Source organism: Tinamus guttatus, unplaced genomic scaffold, assembly GCF_059628265.1.
Source record: "Tinamus guttatus ecotype Peru unplaced genomic scaffold, ASM5962826v1 Tinamus_guttatus_pri_ptg000492l, whole genome shotgun sequence".
NCBI lineage: Eukaryota > Metazoa > Chordata > Aves > Tinamiformes > Tinamidae > Tinamus > Tinamus guttatus.
The window spans coordinates 4,008,837-4,027,455 of record NW_028289026.1 but is presented as its reverse complement, the minus strand read 5'-3'; positions in this window follow the sequence as shown (position 1 = coordinate 4,027,455).

The window sequence follows — 18,619 nt, the reverse complement described above, 5'->3', positions numbered from 1 at the left end:
AACCAGCTGTCAACTCAGCATTGCCACTCTTGCACTTTCTGGTAGTCCATTGAGAAATGCCATTTTACTCTTTGGAAAAAAAATGGGCTATATTATGAGGAGAATATACTTTATGAAATACTGTCCTTGATGTCTCCAAATTCAAAAGGTTCCCCAGAACTGGAGCTTAAACAAACCTTTTTAAAATGATTTTTTTCCTTTTAAGTTATGCCAGGCCATAATTCCACATCCACAAAAGCCCTTTAAGCCTTGGATGTGGATTATGAATTTTGTGGTTTGGATTTTTCACTAAGTATTATGGCTCATACAGCATTTAATTTTATGTTAACATTTAGCAACTGTTTACTCTCCAGAATTATTAGCTGTTTCTGGGTTCTGCTGTTGGGCTGTTCCTTTTATTTATAGATCAAGCCAGCATGCAGATTTTTATTCATTAGAAGTTGTATTGGAGCACTCATTGCATTGCATTAAAAACAAGGCCATCTATATTCAGGCTGTAGCTATAGGTAGATGGAATTAATATATAGCATTTCAATAAAAACAGGGTAAATTAGATCAACCTTTACAGGCTCCTGTTCCATTACCGCTATTAAGATATAGATGACACTGCATCATAAAGACTAAACTGCTCATTTGTCTCTGCAGCAGAACAGACTGAAATTTGCCACTGTTTTTACTTTCAAATTCAAGACACTTTTTTTTTTCTCTGCTGATTTCTGCCTAATGCCTGGATCCCAGATGCCATGGTTTTAGATGAAGCTTAATGAAGCACAATTTTGCAAGGAAGGGTAGTGGCCTTGTTCCAAAGGGCATCTCAGCAGGAACGTGCAAGAGGCACATCCAGGACCACAGTTCTTCAAGTTTTTGTGTGAAATCTGTAGAGAACTGGGTGCTTCCCAACACCTAACTCTTTGACACCTGGCCCCTTCTTTGGTTGCCTAGAATTAAGCACACAGGGTCCTCCTACCACATGGGACTACGAGGACCTGGCACGAGGATGTGCAGAGAGCCAGGTAGGGAGCAACCTCAGGCAGCTAATGTAAAAATAAGAAAAGGGACCTCTCTGCGGTATGTACTCGCCATCTGCAATATCCTTTTGAGTAGTTCTTCTCTAAAAATGCTAAGAAGCGTTTATTGGTACCCTCTTTCCAACACCTAACAAACTGGTTTGCAAGAAAAAGTAGCTCTGCAAATTCAGAACATACTGGAGTAGCAAGAATGGTATTAGCAGAGTTATTTTGAGCAACAGAGACTTTTTTATATTTCTTGCAGGAAGCAGAACTGTATTTCTTTAACATGACTATATTTCTTTCTGGTTAGGTTAAGATCAAATTACGTGCAAATTACTATTACTACTATATCATTAATTCATCATCGTTGTTAAATCATTAAAGTTTCTTAAAGATCCACGAATAGTTAGGTTTTGTCTTGGATATTTAAAAATAAGTAGAGGGTAATCATGTAGCTTCATATGTGTATAGCTGAGTAAATATTCATAGCATACATAGTGCACAAATCTTGGAGTTTTTAAAATAAGAGATAACTACAGTTGTATTTAAATTTTATAAAAGACTTCAAACAAAATATTTGTGTTTGGAAATAAAAAGTTGTGTTTTGTGCACTTTTTATTTTTTTTCCAGAGTGGCTGAAATATCCTGAAGGATGTTCTGCAGCCCACCAGGTTTTTATAGAATGCAGTGGGAGAAATGCCAGTGTGGTGTTAGGACATATGGAAGTGTGTAAAGGATCCAGGCCCTGCTGGGGCAGCCCTGGAGGACTGTGCAGTACTGAGGGAGCCAAACCTCTCGTAGCCTTGTTCATGCTCCCTTTGGGGTATCCCCCCAACACCGGCTATTCTCCAAACTACACAGAGGTAGTGTCTGGGAAACACTAGCCAAAACCATGTTTTGGAGTACCTTTAAGTACTGACCTTTAAATAATATGGGCAATTGTGGGGTCTGTGCCTAGAGAAGCGCTCCAGCTCCATTTTATTAACTAGAGTACATGCAATGGTTGCAGCTGCTAATGCAGGTATGGGGTAAAGATTGTTGCAGGGGCTGGCAGAGTGGAGCATTGCTAGCTCTACCAAAAAGAAAGGTAACAGTGCATAAAGTCCAGGGTGGGGAAAGTGCCTTTATTTAGGAAAGATGCTTAATCACAATGCTAACTTCAGGCATTTGCTCTAAGCTGCGCTGACGTCCATGACATCAAAACACATTGCTGAAAGCTCCTTCCCTGAGTCCAGGCTTCAATTGCTGCCTCAGGCATCTCCGGGTGACTCATCCGGCCCAGCGGTGTGTTGTGCACAGCGTGCTCAAGCTGTGCTTCGCAGAGCCTGAAATGCAGGCAGTCCAACTGCAAGCAGAATCAGTGTCAAAATAGTTGTATGCTTCAATCACAGGCTTCAGGGGAGATGCTGTCTGCTGCCTTCCTCCCCTTCTGAATCTTAATGTACATAGGTAATGCAGTGGGAAAACAATTTTATTTTTCCTTTTTAGTCCAAGGCACTATTTCCTCAGATTATTAAGGAATTTTCAGATGGGAACTCAAAAGCAGCGTCTTACTCTTTTATGTGTTTTGTTTTCTTCAGAGTATTACACACCATAACATCAGTGTAGGAAATTATTTTAAAATTTTTTCCTCTATCACACGAAAAGTAGAAGAAGAAAACAATCTCTCTGGATTGATATAAATAAATAATTATCAACACAAAGTTCTATCAGATTGCACTTTGCTGTCCAAACAACATCAAGTCCTCATTATCTAAAGCTACATAAACACATTAAAAAACAATCCATGACCTAAAGGGCTTTTAGTTTAAACAGAGCAGCCAGACAAAAGCAGCATTAATATCTCCATTCCAGTGAGGAGGAACTGAGGCTCAGAGAAGTGATAAGACCAAGAAAAGTCACACAGGAATTTTATCACATAGCCAGGAACTGAACCCAGATTCCCAGAATATCAGCTCCATGTCTTAATCACAAGTCATGCCTTGCTATCACTAGTCCATTTAAAATGCATAAAGCCAAGAGAGGTGCTAAAAACAAACATAATATGCTAACAGTGCAAAATAATTATGTTTTAATTATTAGTTCAGTTTCAGTCATTTGAACCATTACTAGTAGCTCAAGCAGGAACTGCACTTTCAAATTAGGTTGTTAAGACTTGCTTTCTTTCTTTTCACATTGGAGGAAATTGGCATCTATTTTGCCCTATTAATTCTGCATGTGATATTACTGCTTGAGCGTTCAATGAAGCCCCATATCAGTTGCAATACAACTGTTTTTCAAAGGAACGGGATGGTGGCTGAGAGATACTCTTTAAGATCCTATTCAGCTAGTAAATATGACAAAAGCATCTCAACCTTGTTAACTGCATCCAGAGAGCAATTGCTTGGAAAGAAATCGTGTGCTTTGATTGAAAGGAGACAACACTTGATGTTTCTCCTTCTTTGGGGACTTGGCATTTTCGTCACCTCTCCGAGCACCAGAAGACCTCTGCTCTATCTGTATTATCTGACCTGCTTGCAGATTTTTTCCAGGCCAACCTTTCTGCTCTGCCTTGTCACTTTTGTCAGATGCTGCTTTTTAGCTCAAAACTGGCTCATTAAATCTCCCTTTCCATGCTTGTGATGTGGTATTTTCACATTAACCAAGGCAAACAGTGGGAAAGTTCATACTAAATTCAAAAGGATGAGTACATCCTTGCAAAACAGCAAACAGAAGGATAGAAGCACTATTAAAAAATGATCACAGAAGGAATGCAAAGACTCACAACAATACGCAGCCTTACTAGTCCTTTAAAAGGAAGACCCAAAACATGCCAGGAGCTGGGAAAGCACAAGAATATGCACAGCATGTTGGTCAGTGGGTCCTTTATGCTTGGCAGAGAGTCATGGGGAGGGAGAAATGCTGAGGAATCATGCAGCAGCCAAGACTGTACCAGCCAGCCTGGCCTCCTGGAACGATGTTCCCCATGTGTCACCTAAATCATCTTTCAGATTTTTTTTCTCAGAAGATGAAAGATTATTTTATTTCCTTTAGTAAATTAATTTTAAAAGAACAGAAAAACAAAAAATATGAAACACAAAGAACAAAAAAAGTCCAGTCAGGTCTGACAGCTCAGCAGATGGTTACCTAGGACTAGCACAAACAGCATCAGCCAAAGCAAAATTTTGCCAATTCCCTCCCAGTCTCTGTCTGATTTTGCTTTCCTGTGCAGGCAACAACTTTTTCTTCTCTCTTCCAGCAGTGATATAGTCAAATGTTTAACACTTATTCACTGTTGCTTCTCTCTCCTCCTTATCAAAGCCATTGCCCTGGTTTCTCTTTCTAACTCATGCTTGTATTTAACTGTTTAATACATATCACAGCGTGGACAGGTAGGGTAGAGAAAGACAGGAGTAATGTGGCCCCTGCAGGACCCAATCTGTTCCTCTCTTGCACTGTTTGCAAAGTGCAGGAAGAAAGAAATCTTCACCACAACCAGCTTGTGATTCATTGTACACATGGGATAAATTAATAAACATTTCCTAAAAGAGCATTATAAATGAGACTTCTTGTAACAATACACACCAGATTGGACATTACTACAGTTATAGACAGCACCAGTGTAGCTGTCCTGTCTGCTCTGATGCCTAAAGATCAAGCTGTTCTGAAAATTCATTAGACCCTGCAGGCAATGAAAGGAAGAGCCATCTTTACATGGCCTATCAGAGGTGGCCAACTGAAGCCCAGCAATTCCTTCCCTCCTTCACTGTGTGGGGATCAGGACTTGGCAGCTCCGAGGAGCAAGTGTGAGTTTCACTGGTCTTCTTTTGAACTTAGACCTCATCGTAAGCACCAGAATGAATTTTTTGCCCATGACCCACAGCCTCTACAGCGAACCTAACACCTATACAAGCGTATTGTGGTGTGGTTTGGGACTTGTGGATTGAGATGCTTTCTCTCAAGTTGCGTGCAGAGAGCAAAGTGTCCCATTTAGATCAACCACAGGACATACATCGTTATCAGGCTACATATTTTAGATTATTTTTTGATTTCTATCCTTTGTACTTTGAAATGGCTAGTGGAAGGGTTCCAAGGGAAGAAATGCAAGGTCCTTGTCTTGTTCCTGTATGTCTGTGACCTCATGCAAAAAATTATACCGCATTTCTGTATATTTCAACAAATGTACAGATCCCAATAACTTTAAATATTTGACACTGAATACAAGTTATGCACCTGCTTACGGTATTTGCTGTGAGTATTGCTAATTTGTCCTTTTCTGTGCTTTCCTTTTCTTGTTGCTCAAATAAGAACAATACCTATATGTTTCTCTCTTTGTTTTTTAAAACCACAACTGAAAGTTGCCACGTTAACATGCTGCTCAATAAACAAGGACAGTAAAAGGCAACTCAGCTCAGTGAGACAGAGATCCGCACTTCTGTGGTGGCAACGGGTCCATTTCAATGGTAACCACAACACAAATCCAAGCATGGATTCCAAAATCCTTGTCTTTACTGCTTTTATTCTCCTTACAGCAGTTTCTAAGCACTGCCAGGCATTCTGGACCTGGCCCTTGGCCATCAGATTGATGGTGTGGCTGAAAGGACTCAAACCTCACGCTGAATCCACAGCATGCTGATACTCAACAACCCTGCAGCACCTTGTTGCTCACTCAGATGATTTGGAGGACCTGCTGTGGTCCATTGAGAAACTGTGGGGCGTGCAGTGATTACCAGTGCAGTATCTGAACGGCTCCTGAAGCACCGATCTGATCGCTGTGGAGTGACAAGTGTGGGCTTTCCTGGCACAGGCTGCTGGACTGTGTTTGAAGCTCACCATGATAGTTCTGTAGCCTTGTATCTCCAAAAACAGCTGCTCAAGATTAAGAAAATAACATTATAGGCCTGGCTGGCACTTCTAGCTCAGCCATCTCCTGTAAAGATGTAATTGCACATATCGTCCCTATCACAGGATTGCATGAGGCTGGGAATTATGTACCACGATAATTTAATCCTAGACAATTGCAGAGTAAGGACCAGAATGTTTGAGGGAGAAATTGGGATAGATCTTAACATCAAAGGTTACAATAACATCAATCAGTGAGAAATCCCTTCAGAATTATTTTGAGGCAGAAGGCAGTGAGAGATCTGTGCAAGAGATTTTGTTCTCTGAATATTATGTGCAAGCCTGTGTGTTATATGTGAGTATCCCTCATTATGTTCTCAGGTAGATATAACATGTTATGAAACACCGATAACTTCATTAAAATGACTTCTCAATTTTGCTAATGTTCCAGAGATCACTTCTATGTCCACTTCTTTTTTTTTTCATAACAGAGATATTTAGATTTATATGAGTGATTCACAAGAGAAAAAAGGGTTATATTTGGATTTTAAAAATGGCTTTTGTACAAAACTCTGTTCTACCTTCTTCCGGATGAATAATACAAAATCAGACTTAAGTCCAAATACAACCACAAATGTTTTTGGAGTGTTGCAATGCATTGGCCGTCCCTGCACGCCCCCAATGAAGTACCCAGTGACTCCTGACTGAGTCCCTGTGAAGGTGGAAGGTAGGTGGGTAGAAAGGCAGGTATGCAGTTTGCTGAGCTACATCTGAATTGTAACATTTCCAATATCTTAAAAAAAGTCTGCCAGAACTCATTTGAGATCCATAAAATAACAGTGATAGAAATCCATAGGTCTTGTCAATATCTCAGGCAAACACTGAGTTTACCCGTAGGTAGTTTCCATCCTCATATTTCTTGCACACTCCGTTCCAGCTAAAAAGCTTTTTCCTTGAGCTGGAATTTCTCCTGCATTAGCCAGATAAACGTTCACAACTGTACTATTAAAATATTAGTTCATTTCAGGGAAAGACTTATTGAAATTATCCAGGCCAAAACAGAATTCTCTTGGCTCAGATCTCTACTTGATTCCAAATACTCTAATTATTATTTAAAAACACAACCTTCACATCCTTCTCCTATTTCAGATTTTGGGAAGCGGTTAGGTGAGGCTATGCCTTGCTGACTTTTGTGCCTCCCAAATTCCCTTTTTTAGGTATCCATTGCTTGCCAGGCTACAACATTCAATACTTTAACTGGCTTTAAGAATTTGGGGCCTTCTTATGTGGCATTTTACAGTGTCACAGTCCATTCATCAGAAGTGACAGAGCCAGTGTAGGATGGTGATCCAGCCAGGCTAATCAGACTGGCCAATTAACTCAGGCACAGCTTTACACCAAGGCAATTAGATTTGCCCATCACCAGCTCAGAGCACAGCCCAACGGAAAGCACCCTCACTTCAACTGTGAGCCCAAATACGAGGCCAGATGCATGGGTTATCTAGATTCCCTGGATCCAACAGAACTCATTTCTAGGAGGGGCAGGGGAGCCTTCTCTGTGCACATGGGCACCTATACTTATTGTCGGAGTCCAAGCCGGAGTCCGTGGTGTTGAACTTCACCTTGTTTCACTCCAGGAACACATGCACCTTTCTCCTGAGGATCAAAAATCTCTGAAAGTCCAGGTCTGATATATTTTATGGTGTCGGGAACATATCCCAGGCTCATCATTGGTGTAATAGCAGTCCCTCTGGTCTCGTGTACTGCAATTCAATAATCCATTATTAACAGTTGGAGGCGGTGATCTAGCCCTTCTGATTTTTCACTTCTGAATGCAGCTAATTAGTTATGATAATTAGCAGAATTATAGCTCTCCATTCCCCACTTGGGAGCACAATAGTCGCAATCTTATAACCACCTACTTTGCTCTCTACCCCAACTTCCTGAGAAATCGAATCAAATACCTTGATTAGAATTTGAGTTCCACGGGATATAATAGACAGAACAAAACAGTAATTTAGCAAGGGAGATCGTTAACATCATTTCATTTCGTTCTCCATTACAGCTTCCTTAAAATGCTATGTGCTGAGCATAGGGCCCACTCAGAGCCCAATTCTGCACACGGTCTGGCAGCTTTTCACACGGTCTGGCAGCTTTTGCAGGATTTGGCCCTAAGACGATTCACTTTGCTAATGAAAAATCAAGAGTTGAACTCTCACTAGGTGAACCAGAAACATTTCCTCTCAAGAGTGACAAGACAAGAAAGTCAAATCATTCTTGATTTTGATGGCCCTTGACTGATGATATGTGGCCTATAAGATGAAGGCTTTAATTTTGCCTCCCAAAGTTATTAAAGACCATGACTGACAGTGTCAGCCTATCACTTTCCTCCCTATCATGACACAAAGTTTGGGGTCTATAGTCCGTTTTCCAGAAATTCCTATTTTGACTGCTGATTTCTCCTTAAAAGCTCCCTTCTCAACAAAGCAGCCACCAAAAAAAAAATCATTTTATTAAACTGAAACAGAATCCACCCAGAACAACAAACTGATTATGCCATCCAAGGGACTGCCTTACCAAAAGCAAAGATATTTCTCAGCTAGCAAAACCTGCTCTTCCATACCCATTGTGTGCAGAGGTGGTGAGTGAGCTTTCAAGCTTTTTAACTTTAAATCCTTCAGATGCCTCACCTAAAATGTTGAAAAGCTATACTTAATAATATATTTTGCATGTGCAAAATTTCCTGTATTCTTTCCTCTCTGAGGACAGGTAAATGATAAGCAATATTTTTTTGCGTCTCTGTAGGTCATCTGCCTCTGCCCCCTTGATTCTTGCTTGATGGAAGGCTGTCCACTTCTGCTGGACACAGTTATTTCCCTGCAACCAATTCTAATATTGTTGTGTATTATAAATGGAGACAAGAAAGGGGGAAATGGAGAAAATAAAATTGCAAGCCATGGGAGAAGGCTAAGTCCTTAAACTCCTAATTAGCTCTAAGCTACCATGAAAGCGTACAGAGAAATAAGACCTGAGGAAGAACATGACTACACTATCATATCCTTGAAAAGGAAACAGGCAATTTTCTTCCTTCAAATGGATAATCAGATTCCTCTGCTGCATGGCTTTCCTCCCTGTTTGTAGAAGAGTTAAGATTGACCCCAAATTGCGAAGTGTAACACAGAAGTTTGGAAGGTTAAAGAGAGCTTAGAGATGCATCAAGCCCACAGAGATTATCCGAAAAATTAATATGGCCTTCACTGGGAATTCCTGACAGCAGTCTTATCCTCAACAGGCTCCTAATGTGTGCATATTTGGTCAGAAATTAAATAGGTCATTGCAGATGTTTATATGAATCCAGAGGAAATAATTTTGCTGAGGGGAGAGCATCTGCTCTCTACAAAGGGGCAAGGGAAAGAGGATAGACCTCTCATCCCAACATCTGATGGCAGAGAGTCTGGAGCAAGGGAAACCAGACTTTCAATCAAATTTTTCAATCAAACATTATGATTAAGGATAATGCCCTTTGGTCATTCTCTAGATGATTCAGATTTGTGCATGCTTCAACTGTAAGGTAAGTTTAACAACACAGTTCACATTCCCAGAAATGCCTGTCAAAAAAAAAAAAAAAAACAGATACTCCGCAATGCTTGTAGGCTTCAAATAAGAATAACTATTCCCCAGAAACACACAGCCGCTATTCCCCAGTCCGCTGAAACCTGACTGCCACAAATGGTAAACAAATGACACTGCAGATGAAGCTGCAAAACGTGTTATGCTATTTAACATCAACCATTCCATATAATTAAGGGAGCACAATTACTTAAACATGCTTGTGATGTAAACAACCATGCAAATTGCATTCCTAACTACTTTGACTGTACCCACAGCATAATTAGAAGTAGCAATTTATTACTCACTGTAATAATTAGAAGTAATTAACTACTAGAAGTAATTAGAAATAGTAATTCATTTCTTAATGTAATGAGCTACTTTTCCAGTGTGTTTGTGTGTGTGTGTATGTGTATGTGTGAATACTTTGTGGTTGATAATTACTTCAAAAAGGCATTTAGTCAGGGCTTCTGATTCTGATTCACGGAAATTATTTAATGTATGGAGGAGATTTATCATAACTCTGTGCTGAATATCTCAAAACTTTATTTGTTCAAAAAGCAAAAAACCTGCAGACCAGATTTTTTTAACCTTCTAAGGTCAAATAGTAGATGGAGGCCTCAGGCAAAAAGATCAAGCAATATATCCAACTTCGTTGATTTGTCTTTGTTGTTTTACTTACAATTCTTTATTGCATACTATGGAGAGGAGAAGTGTGTTTGAATAGTAGTTCATTAACAGCAATACATAATAATATTAGGAAAGTTACAATGGATCCATTAAACTATACTCTATTATAGATATTGCTTTTTAGAATTTGGAAATGTTCACTCAACCAGTTAAATGGGAAGATAAAAAATAAAAACACAGTGCAAAGTATCTAGTTAAAATACAAACTGTGTTTTGCAAACCTTAGGAGTACAGAGCAAGAAGCACCAAACACCTTCCAGAAGGAAGAAGGAGAGCCCACAGCTGAGAGGAAATGAAAATGAACTATGTGGTGGAGATTCATCTGTTCTCCAAAATAACTACCAATAAGATGAGGAAATGGCCTCAGGTTGCATCAGACGAGGTTCAGGTTAGATATTAAGAAAAATTTCTACACGGAAAGAGTGGTGAAGCACTGGAACAGGCTGCCCAGGGACGTGGCAGAGTCACCATCCCTAGCACTGTTCAAGAAACGTGTAGATGAGGCACTTAGGGACATGGTTTAGCAGGCAGGGTGAGGATGGGTTTATGGTTGGACTCGATGATTCTGAAGATTTTTTCCAACCGTAATGATTCTATGATTCTCTATAGCGAGAACAAGAAATACTGGACCATTCCCTAATGAAGGAATAAGAGGATTCAAGAACAAATAATTGTTTGTCATATTTATTACTTATTTAATAGATTCTCTCCATGAAATACTTCTTGTTTGGCCTCAGTAAGTGACACTTTGAGGGTTAAATATGTGTATTCAAACACCCTCCATTCTCTTCTATTTCTTTTGGAATAAGGATACCATCAGGAATGGTCCTGGCCTGGCAAAGATGCAGGAACCTGCTACTATGGGCAATCCGTGGAGGCACTTTAGAGTCTCCATAGTCTGCTTGAAAATAATACCACTGCCATAAAATCTGAACTCCTTCCATTCTCCCTCACCATGCTTGTTGTAGATGTGCACACTTGAATCAGAAATTCATCAGCTAGTGCCTCTGTCCAGCACAATTCACCACAATCCAAATCTTACCAAATGTGTCCAAAATCTTGGCTACTCAGTCACCTGTTACTCAGCTCCATTTTACCTCTGCCAGATCTTCATACCCCACCTTTAAACACCTCCTGTAGATTAGCTTCTCCCCCTTTACCTCTCACTGGCCAGAGTTTGCTACCATTTTTGAAGATGCTGCTGGAAAAAGAACAAAGCCTTTCTCACTGGCCCTAGTTTCCTGCTGAAAATGCACCCAGGGCAGCTGCTTATGATTCCTCCCCACTAGCTTCAGTGCTTTGGAACTGTGCAATATCTGCAAACCATGTTCAAAGGCATACATCTGGAAGGGCAATAAAATGGTGAGGAAGTGATTAACTGTAGGAAGGCAGCTTTTTGGAGTACCATAGCTTTAAGCCAAAAAGATCCCAGAGAAGAGAAGGGACACGAACTTACTCCATTAAAAGTCTTTTTCTCCACATCCTCGTGCGTGAGTTTTACATCCCCGTGCAACTTTGTTGGCAGGACCTTAACATGCATTCCACCACAGCAATTAATCCAGCTTAGAGGGTTGAAAAGTTAGGGAACAATTCATAAGGTGAAATACATCTGTGAAAGGTGAATGGGAAATCAAACAAATTATTTTTTTTAAATCCCATTTTTATTAAAACACAAATTTAAAAACGATCATAGCAGAACTGGAAGTCCTATCCTGCCCCCTAGATCTTTGGCATCAGCCAGATGTTTGGATGTTGGTGATAAAACAGTGATCTTGGTTGGAATCTCTGAAAGAAGTGGAAAAAAAACAGCTAGAAGAGATTTATTTGCCATACTTATAGGGGGCCTGGACTTGATATTACCGTAAACATGATCATCATTGCTGAGGTATGGTACATCACAAGAAAGAGAAGAGAAAATCCAGTACTCATCACTGCGAATGTTACTGCCATTATTCTTGATTTTGCTGTATTCTACTTTCATTGTAATTACTAGTAACTACAGAAAATGATCAGCTCTGCCAAAGATGTCCTGAATCAGGGAATTTCCCCAGTCGGAGAAGACTACAATAGTCCCTAAAAGGTCATGCTGAAGTGAAACCATGGGTACAGCTGTCACTGGAACAAAGAGCCAGCATCTGTTGCCAGATAGCAGATGCCTAAGTGCTGGAAGAGACATCACTTATGTCCTAGCAGCATCGACAGGTTCCAACAAAGATCTAGGCACTGTTTTGTTAAAAACTGTAGTAACAGAGAGTTCACAGAAATCCAGAGGCTTGCTCCTGTTTTTCTTAATTCTCCTGTACTTTTCTCCTAAAGAATCTCTTATAATACCTCCTTCCTTGCCTCCACACTCTCCATTTGGCTGCAGATCTGTACTCAACATCTGCAAAATTTGTGCCTTCAGCATGGAGAGGCAGGCACATCCATGATAAGCAAAACCATGAGTCTTGCTGGCATGTCTGTGTTCAGAATGCGTGGCTAAAAACCTCTTAGAGGCACAGCAGGAATTTCATAGCCCCAAAGAAGTGGAGACTGTGAGTAGGACTAGGCCACTTTTCCACTAGAGCAAAGCTTTAGTGTCCCTTGAAGCTTGTTTCCATTGCAGCAGCCTGACAGATTTGCCTTTTGCCCTTCCTCATAGTTATCTGCTGCAAATCCCAAAACAGTCGTCTACAGGGCCAGCTAGACTTCAACCTTCAGGCCTTTATTCTGCAAAAACATGAGGAAACTTTATCCTCAGTTTGCTGATTTCTAGGTCTCTAGATACATTTGATACAGTGAGATAAATGGCTGGTAGATGAGCAGTCATCAGTTTTCCCCAGCTGCATGCTGAACTAGGAATCTGAAATGTTAACAGTGGCTTCAGTTTATCTCAGCGCGGCTGTCAGTACCAGGCAGAATTTTCCTTTTTCTGCAGGAAAAGTGAGGTCAAGGAAATGCAGTTTTCCAGGGAAGATGGATGCTGGCCAAAGGCTTTAGACAGAAGAGTTGTGGAATTGCCTTTCTACAGGGAGAACCCAACTCACAACAGAATTATGAACTCCAACCACTCCAAAAACATATGGTTCACCACATTTATTGTCTTGGTAGCAGAGTGTAAGGAAGTGCAAATGGCTACTAAAGGGTATTTGCTCCTTGAGACTTACTGCTGCTGTTTTGGCAAAAAGCCAGAACATTTCTATGTGAAACAGTTTCTGAGAACTCAAGACACCAGATTCTCACAGGAAGCCAGGAAGGGCCAGTCAAATATTACTTGTGCTTCTGAAAATCTCTCTCATGGCACAAAGGTCTTGAACTATCCCTCTGCACCCAAATGCCTTTCATAGTAACACAACAGGGAAATGATTTTATGATCTGTACTGAGTAAATAAGGAAACAACTGCTTTTTAAAAGAGATTGAAGTAGTTTCTCTCTCCACCTTTACTTAAGTACCCAGCTTATCAGCTAGATGGAGTTAAACAACTATAGTTCCAACACATTTTGCCCATATTCTATTTTGCTTCACTTGTATTTTCATTTGAAAACCTTGCCTGCATACAATAGGGAAAAATAATTTTTAAAATAATGTATACTTTTTCCACACACACATAAAGATTTTAGCAGGAAAAGCAAGTGAACACAAACTATTTTGTTTCAAAAACACTTCCAAGATACATTAAAGCCTACAAATGTATTGCTGGTTAATAACAAAAAATCTAATATAGTCTTTGATTTATTCAAATCAGGTTTTATGTTTTGGAATATAATCAGAGTTTTCAAAACTCAGTGTACCATTTTCAGTACTTGAATTCAAACTATTATTTGGAGTGAGTTATTTCTCTTTAATGAACAGCTAAGAATACTTAATCAGCTGGCTTCACCATAATCTAAGGAAGAAATCCTTCAGGCCTGCTCAATTTTCACTTGGCAAACACTCTTATATGCTGCTCCTGCTGACATTAAAATCAGTGATGAGACTACCAGCCATTTACGCAAGCAAGTAAGTGAAGCCCCTTCATATCAGTCAATTAGATCAATTAGATCATCAGGCTTGATGTTGAACGTTCACCAGTACAAGTCCAAAGTCCAATGAGGGTGAAAACCATAGTTTGATTGTAAAGTAAAGCCAGCAAAACCAGAAGGAGAATGAGAAGCACTGTGCTTAGCTACTTCTGCAGCATGGAGGCTTTAGGATTTCAGCCATGCTTGGGAGAGCTGTGGGTAATTATCCTCACAGGTAATTATCTTCCTACACGATTTAAAAGAGAAACAGGTGGAATATTCACACATTCATCCCAGCAGCTCTTGAGGCCCTCAGCTAATTTCTATGATCAAATGCAATCACCTGTGCATCCATAACAAAACAGTCCTAGGAAAGGTGGTCATGAGGGAGAAAGAGGAAAATGCAGGGACAGATGTAAGTTTACAGAAAAAAAAAAAAAAAGTGTGATTCAGTTGCAAAGTCATCCAAGTGACTGACACAAATCTGTACCAAAATCAGGCTTCATTAGTAAAATGCTCACAAATTACTCGTTTACAAATTTTTATTTTTTGTCTAACTGTAAACAAGATTATGAGCCCAATTAGATGGGATGTTTCCATCTACATTTTATCTGAGTGATTGCAATGGTTTTAATAATCATATAGTATGTTACAGCTTTTAGCAACAGAATTTGGAGCCATCATGTTTGCTGGATGAGAGTCAATTAAATGGCCTAGCATCTGGCATAACAAAGGGCAGCTCTTGATTTTGTGATGCTCCAGCCTAAGAGGGCCTCGGCATAAACTTCAATGGGGCTTGCTTGAACGTGGAGCACCCATATCAAAGGGTGAATCTACATGAACATTTGAATTTAAATCTGAAGCTCTTTCTTGCATCAAATTGCCAGATCATTCCCTACTTACTGTGCCTTTGTTCATAATACTGAACTGTTACAGAGCATGCAAACAGGATTCCTAATGAAAGTAAATTGGACGCTGTGCTCTAAGATGCACCCAGTGCGCTCCAACCTCCTAATGGACATTGTGTGCAAATCACTCGCACATAACTCCTAAAAATTCATCGCCGCTCAAAGGTCTTGATGTTGGAAAAAATGTTCTCTTTTTTTTTACTCCTCTCTTTGGCACAAACACCCACAAACACATTCATGTTCTTGGATACGCATTTAAATATTTATATAGGTGGCATTTAAAGAGTCATTATGCACCTTTGCTGGATTTTTTGCTCCATTTTTTAAATAGATTCCTATAAAATATACACCATGCTTATGAAATTACTTTTATGATAATACAATTGTTTTTGCTTCTCCTTAAAAAATGAGAAAAGAGGCCGCTTATTTTTCTTATTCTTTTATTATTAATACTAAGCTAAGAATTAAACAGCAACATCACAGTTCTGTAAAACAGTTTACTACATGCAAAAGAAACTCCTTAATAGGAATTTCTTCTTCCCCTGCAAACACAGAAACATTTTGTTACCTGTCCACCTAGACCACTATTTTGTAATAACAAGTCCCAAAGTTGTTATCTTGCTAGAAGAAAAAAGAGGACACCAAAGTCTATATGGACTCCACAATTTCAGAAAAAAAAAAGCCCTTTGTACAATTTGACTATCAGATTTCAGAATTTGGAAGGAAACTTTTTTTTTTTATGAAAACCCTTTTAAAAAGTGCCCCACTGTCACCTTTTCCAAACTAATTGGCATAGTGGGCTGTGTAAGTGTTCTACTCCTATTTGGGTCTGCTGTTGGGACCTCATTAAACTCTAGTTAAGAATAGCTCCTGAAAAATGAAACAAAACAAAAAACAGCAGATTTTAAAGCATCTCAATGTTCTATTCTATTACTTTTAGAATCACTGGATATTGCACCCACAATGGTCCTGTCCCAACTGTCTCATAGTTGTAGTTACAATGATGTGATCACTGTTAAATAAGTCCTGAATCAACAGGATCATGGTTGATCTGAGACTGCTTTGGAGGACTGTGTAGCCCAGTACCTCTTTTCACTACCAGCACAGCCTGGTCTTCAGAGAGAGGCAGTCCAGCATCCCCACCAAGCCCAAGTTATGGGAGGAGATGTCAGATGCTCTGGGCATGGTGGGACCATGAATCGCTGCAGTCCTGAGGCCCTAGGGGCATGCCCACACCACACAACACGGCACCCACACAAGTTGGACACAAGTTGGACCTGGCAAAAGCGAAAGGGAAGAGCCTCTGCCCAGTCTGCTTCTTCCTTATCCCATGCCTTCAACAAACTCATCTCTCACAGTTGTTTTAGGGAATAAAATTTAGTGCAGAGTTGTTACTGTTGAACTAGTTGAAATTTTGTCACTTTTGACATGAAAATAAATTTCTTAAGAAAACATTTACATTTACATTTTACAGGTTTCTATCAAAACAATTATTTGGCTGAAATCCAATAAAGTTCTCTGTCCTACAACAACAACGAAAAGGGAAAAGTCTATTATCTTGATGGTGTTTTTTGTTAAAAAAAATGCACCAATTTGTAAACCAGAATTAAGCATATACTCATAGACTCAAATTGGAAACATTTCTGGATAACTCCAGTGATATTTTCCATTAAAGGGAGAATCCAGCCTACCTGCAGTTATTTTTTAACAGGTGAGGGAAGCATTCAGTCAAAAAGCATACCAGTTGCCAGGGACGTCACTACAACCAAACAGTTCTGTAACACTTCACTAACAATTCTCAGAAATCTCTGATCATGATCCCAACAGAACCTTTATCATTGAGCTTAGATAAGCACAACATTATCATGTCAATTTGTATATTAGCTAAGGATTAGAGTGTGCAGGGGGTTTGGTTGCAAGATGATCCCTAAAGGTCCCTTCCAACCTTAAGGATTCTATGATTAAGTGATGCTTTTCTCTTTCAGTCACTGGAACTGCTACTTTTTACAATTGACTATTTTTTCCACCAATCCTGATCACCAAAGCATGCTTATTCACCACTTAGCACAGACACAATGTGAAAGCACAGGAAGAACAAGGACCACACAAAAGTCACTACCTTTGCAAGAAACCGGGCTTTTTTTTTTTTCTATCTCTTTCTTTTCTTTTTTTTTAAAAAAAAAAAGCCAGAGCACAAAAATCCACTATCATCATCCCTGGAACATTATTTTCCTGCAACTGTGATGTTTTAATAGTACCTCCTTCTGTCCCTGGGAAGCACTAGGCAAGGATTGCTTGCAATCCAAAAAATAATAGCAGCGTATAAATTACACATCTGGTGACCTATGGAAAGGAGTCTCAAGAGGAAAAGTTGGCAACAAAGGTTTCTCCTGCACACGAATCACCTGCCTGTGATCTGCTATTCTTGTCATTAAACAGGAGTGCCATTTAACAAGCTTGATGAGCAGAAAAAGCCAGGAGTTATCCATCAGTCAATGTCAAATCAACGTCCATCAGCCAGTGTGCTGCCTGGCTCCTTCGAGTTGATTGTGAAATGAGTGGATGCAAAATTGAGAGGCCTTGACTGGTTGTTGATGATAAGGTGCTTTTAAGGAAGATAAGGGTGTTAGCAGTGTATCTTGGGCATAATCCAGGTTTGGTAAGTACAAGGTACCAGGTGAATTCTCTCCTGCAGTTTTAATGGTCACAGGAATTTTCATTCTTGGCTTCCTGCTTTCTGTTGTGGTGCTGAATGATTTAGCAGCAGCTGGGCTTGACTCCAGCAGCATCAGGATTTCAGAGAAGTATGATGAAGGACATGCTGTGCCAGCCAAATGCAAGATTTCCAATAACTGATCTTTTAGGCAAAGAAACAGCAGTATCTCTCATCCATCTGGACTTCAGTAAAGCACTTAATAAAGCATAGTATAGAAAATTGCTTATTAAACTTTGGAAGACAGAGATTAGCAGAGGAAGCCATCCTTTGCAGGTAAGGACCTAGCAGAAATAGAAGTTGAATTGAAAAGAACTATTAGGCTGAAGGAAAGCATATTCTGCAGAAGTGGCGTTTTTCAGGAAGGGATTTTAGACCTGTACCACCATGTATATGCATGAGGGGTGAGAAGACTTTGACAAAACAAAGAGGGGGCATTTTGCCAGCACAAAATGCACCTGGATAACCTAAAGAACTAGATTAGTACATTAAGTTATGATACAAATCAGAAAAATCATGTATAGGAAGATAAAATAAAGATGAACTATAAGCAAAGTAAAAGCAGTCGTAGCCAAAGAAGTTCTGGTTCCCACAAAAAAAAAGAAAAAGAAAAAAAAAAAAGAGCAAAAGAAGTCAAAGGATGCATTAGGTTCAGTATTTCTGATGGAAATGTGCAAGTATTAAAAGCATTGTACAGGCATTAGAAAGATCTCATTTGGAGTAATATGTACAGCAACAATTCATTCTCAAGTCAGATTAACTCAGACTGAAATAGTGCAGGATGATGAGGGCAATGTGAAGCCTGTCTAGTGGGAGAAGACTGAGAGAGTTTGGTTTGTTTAATTTTCCAAACAAAAGCTGAGATGGATAGGATTGGTCTCAATAAA